The 10,323-nt window shown below is 34.3% G+C and overlaps 1 pseudogene across 1 annotated transcript; it reads right to left on the bottom strand.

Annotated features, from left to right (window-relative positions):
• Positions 1-920: 920 nt before the first annotated feature.
• LOC306639091 (olfactory receptor 4C13-like) lies at positions 921-1,848 on the bottom strand (annotated as a pseudogene). The gene has a single exon. The product of its transcript is annotated as an olfactory receptor 4C13-like (transcript).
• Positions 1,849-10,323: the final 8,475 nt, after the last annotated feature.

The following is a 10,323-nucleotide window of genomic DNA, read 5'->3' as shown; positions in this document are numbered from 1 at the left end:
GAATTCACTTCTGTGATTTATACTTTTTAAAATTTATTTAATATGTAATTAGGTTTCAAATATTGTGCAACTTGTGTAAAATATTGGCAGCTAGTGGGCAAGTGCTTTATGGATTATAACTGCACTTTTAGTATATAGGAATTCTGGAATGACATTAAAGCACTCTTTTATTTAACTCATCATTCTTTCTAAGGGGTTATCAGCAGGCAGTGATATGAGTGATACCCTGGTTCTAAAGACTAAAAGGAAACTTAGAAACATGGGTGAATCTTTCTTACCACTTTTAAAGTAAATAAATGACCCGAAGTACTGAGACACTATAATATTAAAAATATGTGACCATCCATTCTGATTTATAAAATAATAATGAATAATGATAAAATGCCTTAATTTTAGTAATAGATAATCAAATAGTATTATAATATGCTAAGTACAGTCCTTTACTCAAAAATTGTAACAAGTAAAATTATTGCTGACAGTATATGACTGGAGCTAAGCAGGTGGTCCAGAAAATCAGTCATATTCTGGTTACTGGATCATCAGTACATCTGTTCTGATAACTCCCCATTTCTGCCAGGAACAATAGCAGTGTTTACCTGATTTAGTGTTATAGAAGTAATTGATCAATACCAGTGTTTTTTTGACATCTTTACTTTTACTAGAAGGAAGCACTATAAATCCATATAAACAGATAAAGTTAGAAAAAAACTGTACCAGATTTGGTAGAAACTTGTAATATTTATAAATTGTCCTGGGTTAGGTTGTCTCCATTTTCTGAACCTATTTCTACTTCTTTCAAAGCAGAGTTTATGAATAACAGTTATTTTTCATTACCGTCTGACATATTTTGCTGAGATATTACAAAATGTTAATTCATCCTTTCCTCTCTTGAATCAATGTTGGAATTTAGGCACATTCATTTATAAAATAATTTTCCTGCTAAACAATTTTCTAATGGCACTTTCCATTTGAGCATTTCTCAAAGTGTAGGTCACAGGATTTAACATGAGAGTTATTATGGTATAGAATACAGCAACTGCTTTATCAATGGATAAATTAGTTGGAGGTCTCTTGTGTACATATGCAGGGAACAAAGAATAAAATGACCACTGTAATGTGGGAGACACAGGTGTACAGGACCTTGTGCCTGCCCTCCATGCTGTGTGTCCTCAGGGAGTGTAGAATGACCACATAGGAGATCAGCAGGAGGAGGAAGTTTAACAGGCACATGAACCCACTGTTGGCAGCAACAAAGAGCCCCAGAGTGTGGGTATCAGTGCAGGCCAGATTGAGCAAAGGGTTCAGATCACACATAAAGTGATCAATGACATTAGGACCACAGAAGGGTAGTGGGAAGATGAAGAGGATCTAGATGGTTGCATGGAGGAAGCCTCCCACCCAAGACATTCCCACTAGCAGTATGCACACTCTCCAGTTCATGATGGTCGCATAGTGCAAGGGCTTGCAGATGGCCACATAGCGGTCATAGGCCATCACTGTGAGCAGAATAATCTCAGCACCTGCAAAGAAATGTTCTCCAAAGACTTGGGCCATGCATCCATTGAATTGGATGGTCTTCTTTTCATGGAGTGAATCCAAAATCATTTTAGGAGTACTGACAGATGCATATCAGGCATCAATAAAGGAGAGATAGGCCAGGAAAAAGCACATGGGGGAGCCCAAGAATGAGCTGGCAATGATGGTTATCACTATAAGCAAATTTCCTGCCATAGAGATGATGTAGATGAGCAGAAACACAATAAATATAATTTTCTGCATCTTTGGGTTTTGTGTAAGTCCCAGAAGAACAAACTCTGTCACATTGTTTGTAGACTCCATGTGTTTCATGTGGCAGTTTATTATATTACCTGGAAAGGTTGACAGAACCTTGGATTTATTTAACTTTTCCATTCTAATAAACATTAAATGCCTGAATTCCACTGAGTTGTGAAATCTTAAGATATTTGTATATTTTTGTGGTATCATTTATGTTTTTAGATGGAACAAAGGACTCTGAATTCTTAAGGATTTCTCAAATTGCTCCTGGGTGAATAGTATGAAAAAATTACTATATACTATTGTAAACTGGATGATAGGTATCTTAGTATACTTACGTATCTGGAATGAGTTTCACCCTGAATTGAAATAAAGCATTTCATACACCAGTAGTAGCTTAGCCCAAAAAGGGAGGTAGAAGATGAATGTACTAGATATCTATTTAAATGCAAAAAAATTTACACCTTATTATTAGGAAATGGAGAATGAGAAATGAGAATAAAGAATGAATAAAAGGATCACAAGGATGTTGAGTAAGGGGAATCTTGGCTACTAGTCTCATGTGTCCTGGATGAAGCTGAGTGAGATTCAGTAGAGTAGAAGACAGAGGCAGGAGCCCCAGGTAGAAAAGTATTATAATATTTAATATAAATAATGATGGAAATGTAATAAAATATAAAGACACTACAAAATAACCTATATTTGGTGACTAATTTCAAGAATCTACTAATTGTTAATAATGAACTTTTAATGTGAATTCTGTGTTTTCCAAGGTACAAAGTACTATGCACACAATTCATTTCAGTAATTAGAATAACATTGTGTTTGGCATTATTTTGTACATTTAACAGGTAAGGAAATGATGTCAGAAACTAATGTTTACTGTTCTAAAAACAATGACAATATTATCTGAATCTTTCTGAACATTTCATATGTTTTAAGCAATTTAATGAATTCATGTTGCAGATTCTCTTACTTGGGATGCATTTCCTGCCAAATCACACACCTATGTCATCATTTATAAACTGAGAATAACAATACTTCCTCATCCTTTGTTATGAGAATTGATTGTTATATGAACAGATCCACCCCAGAGCTGGGGATACACATAGGAACTTTCACTCATATTTATAACTGTGTGTGCACTCAGCAGAGAGCAGAATTGACAGTTTGAGAAATCACACTGAGAGAGTTTTGACCCTACAACAATCTAAGAAGAAATGGTTTCCAAAATTAACTTTAAAGAAGCCCAAGAGACCTGTATTATCCAGCATTTGACACCAGAAAGAGTCACACTTGTCTATGTTTGGACTAACAAGTGATGATTTGTATCCATTAATATTCATATTTCGGTCTTTTGTGTGTGAGTGGTATATTAAATTTTGTTTTCATCTTCAAAATTAATCCCAGTTATTAATTTCTATGTCTATTCACTAAATAATGGTTCCTGGTGCTAGACACTTGGGTTTTAGAAAGTGCTTAATCTTTTAGAAAGTGCTTAATCTTTATCAGTAACAAATTGTTCAATGCTAAATTAGGTTGATAATATATTGCTAATGAGTTTTGAAAATTTGGGATACGGATGAGATTTTCTGTGATTGTATTTGACAAATATAGAAAAGTAATGCTAACTGTATATAAAAATAACAATATTTAATAAGCATCACGACTGTTAAAAACCTACTTTTGTAGTTCTAGATGATTTTAGTGACATTTTGGTGTGTTCAGGCACAAATCCATCATCAAATGAGTTCCTCTTGCAATAAGCATATTTCAATATGAAAGATAAAATGGAATTGAGGAAAAAAAACACTCAATTCAATATCAAATCAAACATTTTTTAAGGATGTGTCTTTGTAAGTTTAAATCTTTCAGTCTCACTTAAGACTAAAGTGATTTCACAGAAATCCAGAGGTTTTAATTCAGAATGGATTCACTTGATTCACAATGGAGAAATTATCTTCATTACTTGGTTCTGGTCCATCGCTACAGGACATAGGAAGTGCAGAGGAAAAGCATTTCAGTGGGTAACTGTACACGCAAGGTGTCTGCTCTACAACAAGGAGCATTTACATCTCACACTCTCTGGATATTTAAAGTGGTTCCCACAAAACCTCAGGTACCTTGTTTGAGTTGTGCATTCTCTCTCAGGAATTAGTTATTCCCTTGTTGGAAAGGTTTTGTTTTAGAAGTGATTGTCTTGGCATTATGTCTGAGTGTCACCCACTCTTGAATACAGATTGTGTTCCCTGCACTTTGAAGGTAAACAAGTGGGAGTTGCTACGAAAGTTGAAAGCCATGTAAACAGCATGGTGGCCTAAGTCCAGCCTGGAGACCAGTGGTGCAGGCCTCCTGATGATACTTGTCACAGAGGGATTTTTTAATTCTTACCATTTTTAAACCATTTATGAAAACACATTCTTGATTGCTTGGGAACTAAAGCAGTGAAGACATAACTTTAATGAGAGACATTTTAAGTAGATAACTCTAAAGCTGTTTTTCCTAATTTTCATAGTCTTTTGGAAATAGCCAGAATACCCAGATGACTCTAAATTAGTTATCCAAGGACTCATGGTCTGGTCAGTTTGGAATAATAAGCAACATGACAAAATTGGACAGATATTTGAAACACAGGAAGAGAGTTTCAATCTCTCCATATTTTGTCACTTGGCATTGTTTATTATTTTCCATTCTGTCATTCTATGAAGTATATAGGTATAAATTGTTTTGGTTTTAAATTAAAATTTCCTGATTACTAACTATAGGCATTTTTTTCATATTCTTATTTTTTCATTAATGATAATATTTTGTGAAAATTCTATTTGTATCTTTGCATAATTTAAAAGTATTGGTTCCTGATTTCTTCCTATTCCATTGTAAGTGCTCAGTGTAAGAACCCAGAAACCACTCCGGACACTGGAACTCACATAAGAGAGTTTATTAAGCAAACAGACAGAGTGTCTCCCTGCAGGGTAAGAGAGAAAATGAGAGAAAGAGAGAGAGAGAGAGAGAGTACACACAGGAGAGAGAGTGAAAAGCCAGGAGAAGAGAGCATGAAAGCCAGGAGGAGAGAGAGAGCATGAAAAAAATGGTGGGGGAGCTATCCTTAAGCAGTTGAATTCCACGGGCTAACAGGGGACCAATAATGGAGAAGGATACTTGCAAGCTGACTGATGAACCAATAGCTAGCTAGGATGTTCATAGACTGACAAGAAGTTGGGAGGCGGGGAAATGACTGCAGTGTAAAGGTGGGGGAGCAACTTTATATTATACTTGGCATATTACAGATACAGTCTTTGTCATGTCCAGTATGTGTAGACACATACACAATTTACTCAAAGCCTGTGGATTCTGTTATCATTTCTCAAATAACACTTGTTTGAGGTATAATTTACACACAGAAAAATGTACAGAAATAATATGTTAAATTTGCTCTTGGGAGATAGCTATAAGTATATGAAATTGTTCCCACAATTTAAATCATAAAACCATTCAATCACCTATCTTATCCTCTTCAGAATTGTTCCTCACCTCTTGCTTATTATTATTGCTGTGATAAGAACATCTAACATATGATCTACCATCTTAGTAAAATTTTAAGTATGGAAAAACGTACAGATGAGCATAAGAACTAAGGTATGTAGACTTCTAGAACTTATTCATGTCATGCAACCAACCTTTTGCATTCTTTCATTAACATCTTCTCTTTCCCTCTTTCCTCAGCTCATGACCACGGATATTCCACTCTATGAATCTATGAGTTAGACTCATACATTTATCCTATAAATGTTGCCATGTCATATTAGTCCTTCTGCTCCAGACCATCTTTTTTTTTTCCTAAACTTATTGTCTTCTGGGTTCATTCATTTGGTTGAAAATGAAAGAATTTTCCTTTTGTAAGTCTGAATAATGTTCTGTTATTTACATATGTTGGATATTTTTTGTGCAGTGGTCTGTCAATGAACATTTAAGTTTCTTCCAGATACTGGCTATGAACAAATAGCCAGTATCTGGTTCATTTCTATAATTTGCAACCTATCAGGTTAAGTTGATATTTTACTTTGATTTGGATTTTCACTTTTCCTGATGATTGTTGAATTATTAACTGGGTTTCTTTTTATATGGCTGCTGTTGGCCATTGGTATTGTTGAATAAATGCTGATTCAAGGTCTTAATTTTTATTTATTTAATTTTCTTTTATGTTGAACTGTTAAAAAAATCATGCAAATTATACATTTTAGTGAGGTACTCTCTTATGATTTGATACATATTTTATAATAAATAAAGTTTAAACCAGGTATTTAGCTTGATATAAATACCTGATTCTGAAATCCCAGCCTCTTTCCCCTTCTTATTTATTTCTTGGCCATGATCTAAGCAGTTGTTTCTGTGCCATATGCATTTCTTATGAGGTACTGCCTCATCACAGGGACAAAGTAATGCAGCCAACTGAAAATGGACTGGAACCTACAAAACCCTGGGGAAAAATTTAACTTTCTTCTGTATACATTGATCACATCAGGTATTGTAATGCAGAGATGGAAAGAAGGGCCAGGTCAAGAATTATATGTGAAAAGGGTAACAGCTACCTATGAAGGATCGCAAGAATCTGTTTTAAAAAGCCTAAGGAATTAACTGAAATTCATTTGTAGGGGCCATCTGTACCACAGATATTTTATATACACTTGGATCATGTGAATAATATGGTCTATGTAGCTGAACTCTGCCCTTTGTTGTAGAGACTTCTCTTCTTTTAGTCCCCACTCAAAACTAGAATTTTTTTTTTTGAAGGGGGACATCACTGCGTAATTTGGCTGGTGTAATCCACCCCAATGAGAAATATATTGTCTCTAAAATCCAAAGTAATCCACTAGGAATAGTACCTCTTTTTTCTTCGTAAGAGGAGCCAGATGCATCAACTTTTTATTCACCTTAGAAGGGATATCTGGACATATGTCACATCATTGAATTCCTAGATATTTAACAGGGCTACTTAGAAGGTCCATGAATTTTAATCAGATTGATTTATTTCTCCCACTCAAATGTGTTAACAGTAAGTCTAGAAGAAGTTTTGCTTCTTCTCACCTAACAGATCCAATCATAATAAACCAATCAATGTAATAGACCAGAACAATATCTTGAGGAAAGGAAAGTCAACAAGATACTTATGAACTGTTATGAGGTGGTTCTGGAGCACTGCCATACACCTGAAGTAGGTAATGCTCACCCTCTGAGCCCAAACCAAACTGTTCCTCTATGAGAAGATAAGGAGAAGACTTTGCCAGACCATTAGCTACATATCAGGTACAGTGGAATGTGTTCATTTCTTCAAGCAATGAAGGAACATCTGGTATAGCAACTGTAATTGGAGCCTCCATCTGATTAAGCTTATGGTAATAAACTCTCATTTTCCCATAACCATCTGTTGTTTACACAGGCAGAATAGTTGAGTTGAATCATTACATGGTAAGAATCTCCACGGGTGAATCTTTCAAGTCTTGATGATGCCAGCAATCTCTGAAATCCTTCCAGAAATGAAATTTATATTAGTAAGGCAATAGTATTATTTATTATGCAAAATACAGTCCTGCTTTTGGTCAATTTTTTTTAGATAAAGAAAGTTCTTCTAGTTTACACTTTGCCATTCCCACCATAATATTCTTCACTCCATCGGTCATAGTGCCAGTGTGGAGATTCTACCAGTACCAAGTGTATCCAATTTTGCTTCCAAAACTGGGGAAATAGCCACCAAATTGGTTTGAAAACCCACTTGCCCCATTAAGAGAATGATTTGAGTTACTTTTCTATTAATCACCTAAACTTCATGAGCTCTTCCTCTGACTGCTAGATCAAGGGCATATATTAATTTGTTCAAGCCATGAAGCCATATCTGGTACAGAAGTTGCACTTGGAGCCTCTATTGACTAAGCTTGTATTAATTGACTATCACTTACACATATCCATCTACTTTTTCACAGGTAAACCATAGTGAGGTTATGGGTGTCCTTGAATCAGTGTCAGCTTATAACTAGAGTGAAGTTGTGCAGCAATGTCTGAACTAAGGCACTGCACAGTTTCTGTGGAAAAGGTTTTAAATTCCTTTGTAGAAGACTGCGAAAAAGATTTGCACATAAATTTTTGATAGTGTATTAGGGTCCTACCTCATGTAGATCCACTTCACTTTCATCTCAGGAATTCTGGATCTATAGACTGGCTCAAGTCTGAAGGTTGATTTAGGGATCATTACTTTCTGTTCCAGTTATTCAATTGTGTCTTTCATTATAACAGAATTTTTCTTAAACTAAGTGAGAATATATTATATTTTCTATATATTTCACTTCTGGAAATATTATAAATAACTAATTCTTCCTCGATCAAATTATTCTGATTTCTGCTTTAACTCTGTTTTACATAATGGTAACCACATCTCCAGTATCTTTCAAAGTTGAGTGCTGCCACTTAGTCCCTGCAACCCTTTGATTTAATTACTCACTTTGTACTTAGGTTTTTCAGTTCAGGGTCCATACTTACCACTGTTAAGAGTTTCACCAACAGGGAAGAACATTTACAGAACTGTTCAAAGATGCTAGCATTCCTTTCACAAATTTGTTTCTCAGAGTTGTGATGAAAATTATGTGTTCTGAACTATTCCAGTGTGGGTGAGTTGACGTTAAATTGCAAATTAAGCTACATTCCAAATCCCCTAAGCTTTTAAGTACTTTTCTCATATTTAGATATAGAATGCCTAAGGATTTCTGTTTCACTCACTGTAGATTTCCTTTTGGTCTTGTGATAGTCAAGTAGCCAAAATGAATCCTTCCTAATTCTATTAAGTGCAACAGTAAAGGAAGAAATTTTGCTTATTGTGCCTGTAACAGTAAATTTGGGTTGATCCGCTTTGCCTGCAATTTGGTGGCTGACACTAGTGGGGTTTCAATAAGTAATTGTTGAACTAATATATAGGTTAATAAGACCATTCCTGTTAAATCAATTAGCTTTTCTGTACTTTTTAAAAACCTGCTATCTATCTCCTATTCTAGGGATGCTTTGGCAAACTCTTGCCTATTCCCTTTACTGACACCATATCATGGGTGCCATTTTTTAATGTCTTCCCATCTAGGAATCCTTTCTTGACCCAACCCCCAGATCTTTGAGATGCTTTCAGTATATTTTCATAGCACCTTGTTCATCTTAACATTTATAACAATAAGCATTCATTTTCTACTCCTTTCCAGGAGTCTCTCAATGAATTTTAAATTTTATAATGGAAGAAGTAAATTATCATTTTATCCACATCTGAACCACTCCACTCCAATATGCATACTTTAGGCCCAAAATTATGTGTTTATTTATTAGGTACCAAACATTTTAGAGAAAAATATTTAATGTTGAAATTACTCTAGGTGTAAATACCTCTTCTTATTTTGAAAAAAAAAGTTTTGAATAATGAAATATGATCAAAAAATAACAAAAACCATAAGCAGCTCAGATTCATAGAATAAAAAAATCTTCTTCAGGGAATATCAATGTAAATTTTTTTTATCATTTGCTGAGCAACACAATTCCAAGATTTTCTCATTCTTCAGTTTATGGAAGAGTAAAAACACAATATGGTTCTTCTTAGAATTCCATCTAGGATTCTCCTCTGAGTCTGAAGGAGTCTGAAGGTAGAAAATATTTACCTAATCTCTATCACACTTTTCCTACTGTATGTTTTATTTAATTCATATGTTACTTTATACATTTATTCATTCCTTCAATAATCATCAGTTGCCAGACTTTGAAAGACTTATGGAATGTATCGGTAGCTACCAGACAAGAACTTTATGGATTATATATGCACATTTAGTGAAAAGAAGTTCCTGTTCAACATTAAAGTGTTATTTTATTTGATTCATCACTCTTTCTGAAGGGTTATCAGTCTATGGTGACCTGAGGAAGACCCTGCTTCTAATGTCCAAAAGAAAATTTAGAAACATGATTGAATCTTTCTTATGTCCAAGAGGGTAATAAATGTCCAATTGTTTTTTGCCTAAAAGCACTGAGATACCATAATATTACTGGAAATACAAGAGCATACATTCTGATACATAAAATAATGAGATATATGAATGACAATGATTTAATATTCAGTTTTAATCATAAAAATTATGATATGCATGCATAGTATTTTTTCTCAAAAATGCTGACTGTATCATTATTGAAACTTTTTATTATCATTATCTGATAGCATATCATAGGAATTAAGAGAATGATCTAAAATTTTGTAATATTTTGGTTATGGATTATCAGTATGCCTCTAAAGATAATTTCTTCTTTCTGTCAGTGTCCTGTAATTGAAACACCCTACAGGTAAATTAGCAGAGCTAATCTGTATTGAGAATTATAGAGTTTCTTGCTCATCACCAGTTTATTGTATTCTTTCTATTATTTTTCTTAAAGGAAAGTCTATGAATCCACATATATGGATAAAGTTAGAAAACCAGACCCGGGATTAGTAAAAGTTTCCAAATATACATGCCATGGTCCTAAGTTAGGTTGACTCAA

Source organism: Sciurus vulgaris, assembly GCF_902686455.1.
Source record: "Sciurus vulgaris genome assembly, chromosome: 11".
NCBI classification, from domain to species: Eukaryota; Metazoa; Chordata; class Mammalia; order Rodentia; family Sciuridae; genus Sciurus; species Sciurus vulgaris.
This window is presented reverse-complemented; position numbering and strand designations above follow the sequence as displayed.